Source organism: Malania oleifera, chromosome 9 (genome assembly GCF_029873635.1).
Source record: "Malania oleifera isolate guangnan ecotype guangnan chromosome 9, ASM2987363v1, whole genome shotgun sequence".
In the NCBI taxonomy this organism is placed as follows: Eukaryota; Viridiplantae; Streptophyta; class Magnoliopsida; order Santalales; family Ximeniaceae; genus Malania; species Malania oleifera.
In genome coordinates this window covers 31,740,347-31,749,621 of record NC_080425.1, presented here as the reverse complement: position 1 = coordinate 31,749,621, position 9,275 = coordinate 31,740,347, and the positions used below count along the sequence as shown (strand labels likewise).

The 9,275-nt window shown below is 38.8% G+C and overlaps 1 non-coding gene across 1 annotated transcript; it reads left to right on the top strand.

Moving 5' to 3' along the window:
- The first annotated feature begins 1,867 nt into the window (after window positions 1-1,867).
- On the top strand, window positions 1,868-1,974 carry LOC131165205 (small nucleolar RNA R71). Its single transcript, XR_009139520.1, has one exon. It is a non-coding gene; the product is annotated as a small nucleolar RNA R71 (small nucleolar RNA).
- Window positions 1,975-9,275: the final 7,301 nt, after the last annotated feature.

Genomic DNA, 9,275 nt, shown 5'->3' with positions numbered 1-9,275 from the left:
TGTTGGGATGCACAGAACACATTCAATTTGTGCTGCATGTTGCTGAAGGATTTTTCCATGATTTCGGTCTGACACTGGATCTTAGCATTGGCTGTAGCTAAGAATGGTCGGCCTAAAAGGAAAATAACCAAATTTTTAGTTAGGTTGGTAGGTTTCAAGTCTAGGACAATGAAATCAACTTGGTAAAAGAATCTATTGATCTTTACTAAGACATCTCAACAACAACCCGGGGCCTTTTCACGGATCGATCAGCAAAACTCAAGGTGACCGGGGTATGACTTAACTCTCCCAAACTGAATTGTTTGTAGACCGAGTATGAAAGTAGGTTCAATCTCACTCCTAAATCTAAAAGAGCCCTATCGATAGTGTAGTCATCGATTACATATAAGATGGTGGCAGTGTCAGGGTCTTTAACTTTTGGAGGAATATGACCTAAAAGAATTGAGCTCACATGCTCGATCAACTTGACTTGTTTCTTTATGTGCACCCTAGACTTGTGCTTTTGGGTGCGCAAGTCCTTGAGAAAATTGACATACGTAGGCACTTGCTTGATAGCATCTAAGAGAGGAATATTGACCTTGACTTGCTTGAATGTGTCCATAATGGATTCAACATTATTTTCCCTTTTAGACTTTGAGGGTGCATGAAGGACTGTAGGGTATGGCATTGCAAGAACATAATGAGGAAGTGCTCCATCATTGGAGGGGGGAAGGTGTCTCGGTATCAATTATCGAATTGGAGGAAGGAGGATTACATGGTTCAACATCGGGCTCTTCCCTCATATTCTCCCTACCCTATTATCTTCCTCCCTACCGCTCCTAAGAATAGTCACAACTTGGGCTCGATCATGATATGTCGAATGACTAGTAGCTGACTCACATTCTACCCCATACTGGCCTTTAGGGTTCACAAGAGTCTTATTTGGCAACTTACCCTCATCTCACCTAGTCAAATATGTAGCTAGTTGGCCCATGATGACTTCTAGCTTGGCAATAGAATGAGAGTGAGAGTGGATTAATTGCCGATCAATTTGACGATCAGCCTCAATGCCCGTAGGGGCTTTCAGTACCGTCTCCTGAAAAGATCTATCATATTGAAGCTAAGGAGGTGATGGTTGCTCGTAAGCTAATGGTCGAGAGGCAAACACGGGAGGATTTTTAGGGTTTTGAAATGGGCAAGGAGGTGGAGCAGTGGGTGGTTGCTGAGATCTTTGGGCTGAAAAACCTGGGGCTTGTGGCCTCCAAGAGAAGTTAGGATGTTTACTCTACCCAAGATTGTACTTATTGAAGATTGGGTCATTAGATGGCATGTTGTACTAGTTGTGGGTGACTTTAACTTCCTTTTGCACAAACTAAGGTGTGGGAATTGCATGGGGGCAGGTATAGCAAGTGTGAGAGGGGTCAAAGTAAATAGCAGACACTTTAGCACACGCTACAGAAGGAGGTGATTGTCCTAAACTTTAACTTCCTTTTGCACAAACTAAGGTGTGGGAATTGCATGGGGGCAGGTATAGCAAGTGTGAGAGGGGTCAAAGTAAATAGCAGACACTTCAGCACACGCTACAGAAGGAGGTGATTGTCCTAAGGACAATACCCAATCGAAATTCTTGATAATGTTGAGCAAGGTAGGTTTGAGGTCATAGCCGATGGCCAATTCGTAGACTCCCTTAGGATGGGAAGATGAAGGTTGAGAGGGTCTACGTGCAACAACAGTATGCTACTGAAAATTCTCGATGAGGGTCTCAAAGAGAGTACATGCCTCTTTCTCGTGCTTTGTGAAGAAAGTACCTCCACAAGATGCATAAACCATGGACTTATCACTTGTAGCTAACCCTTCATAAAAGCTTTGGACTAACTGCCACCTAAGGACTTGATGGTGAGGGCATTTACGCAGAAGATCCTGAAAGCGTTCCCAAGTCTTGAAAAATTATTCCCCATCTATTTGTGAGAAACTGGTGATTGCCTTCCTCAGATGGTTAGTCTTCCCAATGGGGAAGTACTTTTTCAAGAACTCCTATTGCATGGTGGCCTAGTTGGTCACCAAGTTCGTTTTAAGGAGTTCAGCCAATTTTTGGCTTTGTCCTTCATAGAGAATGGAAATAGCCTTAATCGGAGGGCATCATCACCAAAGTTGGGTATACGAATAGTGGAACATATTTTGAGAAACTCATCAAGATGCTTGTATGGATTTTTAGTCGAATTCCTAAAGAAGTTGGGAAGCATCGAGATGGTAGAAGTCTTAATTTCTAATTATTTAATTTCAAATTGTGCTACCTTGACATCTGGGAATCGGATGCAAGACGGTGAGGTGTATGCATTAGCTATAATGTAGTCTCTAAGGGGCTGAAGAGGTTGCTTTTCCGCCATAGATCAACGGGGAGCATAGGGTCCTGGGTTATGAAAGGCAAAAATCGGTTGACATTCAACCATGACTTTGGGTTTAGCAGACTCAGCTAACTCTAGATAAGAGGTAGATTTCCTAATTAACCAATGAGATCTCTCAATATCAAGGTATATAGGCACTAACTTGGGATCAAAAGAGCACAAACCCATTATATACAAATTTAGCACACAATCAAGACTTTAAATATCAAACAAATATTAAAAATGAAGGAAATTAAAGAAAAACAAAACACAAAGTACACTTTACTCTAAATTGGCTTATGATCGTAACTGAGTCCCCGACAAGGGCGCCAAAATTTGGTAGGCAGGTTTGGGTCCTTAACTACCAAAAATAATATTTATAACCTAACTAAGCCCAAGTTCAGTAGAACGAGGAGTGAGTCAAGTTTCAATCTCAAGGACTTTAGTGCAGCAGTGTACCAATTCTAATATAGTTTACCATACTTTGCATAAAAGGAAAAAGATGAGATTTTTGGGTTGTTTTCTAAACTGCACAAGCAAGGAAATTAAATTGAAATTACTTCTAGAAAGCAAGTCTCAAATTATGAATCCAGCTTAGGTGGTCATTTGTGATAACTATGTCCGGTCAGCTATCTGTACTAGGTTCAATGGTTAAGTGAACCGCTCGAGTGGCATAGGGTAGCGAAGGTGCACCAATCATTCGGAACACGATCGGGAACCAGGGTATACCCTATCTAGTGAACACAGAGCCCTCTATAGGAATCGTAACCTATTATGTATAAGTGACTGAATCCTTAACTATGCTATCCTATCCCTTAGGATTTCATCACAATCAGAGAACTAAATGTGCAAGAAAGTAAAGACATAAAATTTAAATTGCATAATTGAAATCAAAGTAGAGTAAATGGACAAGTATTGAAAATGACATCAATTGAAGCTCAAAGGCCTATCATTAGCAATTGGGATTACAATTGACAACCAACTACTTTATGCGGCAGCACTCAGAACTTGAAGGTTGTCATAGGCCTTCGAAGAATTTGAATACAAACTAGATTGCCCTTTAGGATCTCTTGGTCGTACCTTTGGTTGAAGCTCTCAATATCTTTGCTTCAAACAGCACCTTAGAGTCTTCATTTTGTGATCTGGTCGCTCCTTGTGATGACATGGTCGCACCATATGGTCGAACAAGGTTGTGTTTGCTTTGATGGACTAAGGTTTTAGATGCTTGGTTAAGCACCTGGTTGAGCCTTGTGCTTCCCAATTGCTCCTTTGGCTTCTTGCATTGCTTAACTCCTCGATTTTAGCTCCATTTTCTCAAAACATGAAGAAACTATACATAACTCCTAACTACAATAAGAAAGGATAAATATAAGGAAAATGAGAACAAAACATAAGTAAATGGGGACCTAAAATAATACATTTTAGGAACACATCAGCTAGCCACCTAGAGAACCCAAGAGGCCCCTCATCCCTTATAACCAACTCATTATGGCCATCTTGTGGACTAGGAGGATCAATTTGGGTGACCCTGACATGCACGTCCCGATTAGTGAGGTCACTAATGAAAATACTTGGAATTAGAGTCTAAATCTAGTCGCCACAACGCGACTGCGTGTGAACAGGTGGGCACCATTTGAGGACAACCCGGGGATAGAGTTTCTTGCTCCTCAATTTTACTCGGGCCTAAGGATAGACTGCATCCTCTGGTTCCCCCATCACCTCGAGCCCAAAAGAAGAAGAAGAGAATGGTTGATGCGCCCTCCACATCTGCTGCTACCCTATTTGAGGTCACGAGTCCTCCCATAGCTACCCTTACTATTATGCCTCAGGCAGGGGATAGCTTGGGTCAACTTCATCAGGACTTCATGTGCTGTACTTCCAAGGTGAATCACGAGCTTTCAAAGTCTCAGGCTGAGATGAGATAGGGTTTCAAGGTTCTCATTAATTTTCTCCACATCTATTTCCCACGAGCGGTCTAGACTTTTGCCTTTTCGGGTTTCATAGATCCATCGCCCCCACCTGTGATGACTAAGTCCCCAGCTGCTGCCATTGCCCTTGGGACCCCATATTTTCCAGCCCCTTCGTCTTTAGTTCCATAGCCTACCCCTCTAGCGAGCCCTATTGTTATGGTGGATCTCGACACTTCCAGCGTGAGTGATATGCTACCACACCAGCTACCACTTTTGCATGAGGGGCTTAGTCACCTAAGAGTCCTCCTACACCCGATTTTGCTCGACCCATAGAGGAGGTTTCTCCTTTATTGACCCTGGTTGCGGCCATTGAGCTTCGTGAGGTGGAGAGTGTCATCCCTAACCCTCTTACGATAGCGCCTCTGACGATCGCGTAGATTCTTCATATTGATATCATAGAGCAACAATCGGTGCCCTTTGCTATATCAGTGTCGACAGCATCCATCCCTATGCCTACTACTGTCACCAAGGTTACTCCATTGCGCACCACAACACCTACCTTCCATTTCTCCATTCCACGGATCACACATACACCACCACCACCTGCCCCTCCCAGCCGCACTTCGAGTGACATAGCGGCAAAGTGGTCTGATGTCTCTGACCACAGTGGTGAAATTAGGAATAGCTTCCCAAGAGGCGGGGGGGGGGGGGTGAATTGGATTCAAAAAAAAATTTCTTTTGATTCCGTTTAAAATACCTTAAACTTCTTTTATTTTTTTAACCAAATCTTGACTTGTTTTTTTTTTTTTTAATTCTTTAATCAATCAAGAAATTAGTTCTTTTATTCAATCAATAACACAATTAAACAATCAATCAATTAAACACAATCTTCAAACCAAACAATCAATTTCTTTGCCAAGTAAAAGTTAAACAACAAACAACCAAACCAAGATATAAAGTATTCAACACTTTGGTAATATAACAACTCAAGATGGTTGTTTGTTTATATTTGCCAAATTTGAACCAAGCCCTATAGTGGATGAGAATTTATGCTTGCTGATATAAAGCCCTGTATAGATGAATCAAATCACTCTTTCCAAATATTTAGAACTCAAATAAACTCTTGGTAAATTTATCTTTGGGATGTTAACCAAGTAACATACTCCCGTAAGGTTTCCGCAAGATATGGTGTAACCAACGTACTCCCTTTCAGTTTTCGCAACCCAAATCAAAATTAAACCTTAAGTTTATTTGATTTCCAAATATTATGTAGTATATATGATTATCAAACACACCATCCACGCAATTTAAATATGTTGAAAATAAAGAGTAGGGAAAAAGAGAATGAGACGGAGATTTTTACGAGGTTCTGCTTATACCCAGCCTACGTCCTCACCTTTGGCAAACCACTAAAGGATTCACTAAACCTATTCCATTGAAGGGTGGAACAAGACCTGATTATAAGCGATACCCCACGCTCAAACACTCCTTCACTAGGCTAGAGCCCGCCTCTCCAAACAATGTCTCCTCGTTTGGTCACTTCTTTAGGCTAGAGCCTGCCTCTCTAAGCAATATATCATTGCTTAGACAATGATCCAAACAATCCTTGGAATGTCAAAGAATTACAAGAAACACAAGATAAGATCTGCGTACAAGTATACTCTCTCAAATAGCAATTTAGTACAATTTCAGCACTATATACTTCAATGTAAAATATCAATATGAAATAGAATGAAGCTCAAGTGTAGAATTCACCAATATCCTTCTTAGATGAGGATTAGCAGTAGGAATTCAAAGGAGGAAGGATTAGCACTTCAGAATCTCTTAGCAAAAGAGATTTGCAATGAGTGAGCAAAAGAACTTGTAAGAACAAGAGTGCTTTCAACTTTACAAACAGATTTTTTAATTCTTGGATGCATTTTGATTTGCAAAACCATGTATTTATAGGCTTTTAAACTTGTTTTCATGTTGCAAAAGTTTCCTTTGAGAGTTTCCCAAATTTTTAGAAGTTTGGAGTTCAAACGACTATATTTTAAATTATTAGAATTTAAAAATTTGCCCGTTGAACAGTGTTCAGACGTCTGAAGTCGAGAGTTCAGACATCTGAAGTGCTACTGCCTTCTTTATATTTTTTCTAGAAAATCTTTAGACGTCTAAATGTAATCTTCAGACATCTGAACTTAATCTTCGTTTGAGGTCGTTCTGTGTGCTGTTCAGTCATTAGAACTCCCTCTCGTGAACAGTGTTCAAATGTCTGATAGCAGTGACCCCACTTCAGTGTTTTGGTCATAAATTTTTCTGTATAACTCCAAATTAGGTTTTCTTGGTGTTAAAAGAAATCTAAGAGAAAATATTACAACTTTAATGTTGACTACTTTTTAAAATAATGAGTTTTTGATATATAAAAATTCACCTTAATTCGACTGTATAAAAACTGACAGCAGTTGGAAAAACTCTTTTTGATGCTTTTCATTCCAAAAATGATTCTAACATTTTTAAAATAATTTTTGACTTTATAAAAATATTTTCCAGATATTTTAAAAGGTATTTAGGTCTAAGAAGTTAACCTAAGAGCTTCAAAATATTTCAAACGATATTTTAAACATTAAAGCACTTACATGAGACTTCTAAGACATTAACATTCTAAAGCTCAAGTCTTCATGCTTGCTTTGGCCCTTTCTTGGTCTTCAAGCTTTAATATTCTTTGAGCTCTCTCACTTTACTTTTCTTTGGCTCTTTTGACTTTAAACATTTCTTGGCATGCATGACCTCATATTTTTCAAGGTTTAATATATCATCTTTAAATCCATGCTTTCCCCCTTTTAAGCTTCATTTGATCCTTGTAAGCACTTTGACCTTACTTTCTCATATGTGAGCCCTGAAATAACATTACTCACACAAATATGTTAAATTCCACTTGTTTGTTAGCATCAAAACACGATAACAAGATTTTGGGCCTTGTAAGGCCAACAAGTGGTTTTGAGGATGGCATGGCCGTTGATAGCATGACTTCTGATGATTCTGGGGATTTTGGGATCAATGATTCTGATGATGGAGCTAGTGGGTTTATGGAGGATTATTTTGACTGCGCCGTGACCCCCTGTCTTGTCTTTCTTTGTTATTTATGTTGTTTTGTATTCACTTGTTGTATTTTATATCCCCTGCTCGTTTATAGTCACAATTACTATTATTCTGGCTGTACTTTCGCTTTCCATGTATTTCTTATTAGGATGTACTACCTGATGGATATGCAAGTTAATGGTGACTTTCTTTTTGTCATTGCACCCCATGTACCAATGTTTCTTTATTGTATTCTGGTTTTATGTTGGGTACATTCATGTGTAGATGCAATTGTTTTTACCCCTCACCATGTTGTGCTTCCCTCCCCTGCCTTCCAAGTGTCTTCTTTCCTTACTTTAGTGGGGATGCTAAAGTCTTAAGTTGGGCGTTGTCGAGTTAGGAAGACTGTTGACTTTTTGAGTCCAATCCCTATTTTGATGCTGACAAAGCACTTGGATCTCATTTGTGTGTTGAGTGCTTGAACAAGTCTATAATTTAGTACGCATATGTGATAAAGGAAATGGAAGCCTAAAGGACCTAAAGACCACCACAATCTGGAAAATTCCATGGAGATTCGAAGAGCAAAGAAGAGAAGATATATGTTTTTAATTGTATTTGCATTTTGTTTGGGTTGTAATAATGCATATCATGCATGATGTGGATGTAAGCTTAAAATGACCATAGACTGACCGTAAGGGACCAAAAAATTTTTAGGAAACTTATTTAGGGTTAAAAATAGGGCCAAAATTAATTTTACAAATACGGTCGACCGACATTGCATTTTTAGGCTTAATTAAAAAGTCTCAGCCGACCAACCCTTAAATGCCTTAACTTACTCGGTGAAACGGCCTTTGGTTTTTGACCTAATGTGCATGCCTCAGCCGACCGACCTCATTAGTTCAAAAAGTCAAATGACCATGAAGACCTGGCAGACCGACTTTAAACCTAGTCGACCGAACCCACGAAGGTTCGAATCACCCTTGGCTCGGCCGAACAGTGTCTTCCATGGCTAACCAAACCCGGTTTGAAATTCAAAATTGCCGTGAGTGTTCAGCCAACCAAAGCCAACACCGGTCAACTGAACCTCTCGGGTTCCTATAATTTTTTAGCGCTAATCACGTTTAAAATTTAATTAAATAATTTTAAAAATTCCCACTGTGTCTCTAACGGTCATAATTTTCCCAGAGTCCATAAATTCCCCCTCATTACTCAATTTTAAAAATAATGCTTAGATTTTAATTTCTCCAAAAATTTCTCTGTGCTAACTTTTTAAAACTCTCTTATACTCTTTTGAAAATCATTATAAGAGAGCTTTATTTCTCTCGCACTCCCTTACTTGCAAAACCATTATCCTTAAAGGATTGTTGAAAGAAGTTTTATTTTGGGCATAATTTTTCAAGCATTCACTCTCACACACACTTCATTTTTGAAAATCATTTTAAGAGTATTTATTTAAAGCATTTCCCAGACATATTCTTGATATATATTCTTTTGGGAAAACTTGATATTGCTTGTGAGTCTTACACATCTAATTGCAAGATTCAAAGGCTCATTTGTGCTTGTTTTAAAAAATATTTTTGAGCCAAAACCCTACCTTTCCTTGAACATTATTATAAAAATTACTTTGGGAAAATTCTTGTGATATTGAAAGGAGAACCTTGAGCATATTTTTACATATAATATCTTTGCTTGAACGGTTTCTCATATTCTTTTCAGAAAATTATTTTTCATACCTCGAGTTTTAATTAGAAAATATTTTTGAGAGAAAATCACACGTACTCACTTGAACTTTATTTCATATCTTGTGTGAGTGCATTCTAGAGATTTTTTGTTGTACATATCTGCTTAGTATAGAAGCACTTCTATTTGTGAAATTGGAATAGCTTTCCCAAGAGGGGGATGAATTGGGATTTTTAAAAATTTATTTCCCTTTTTAATACTT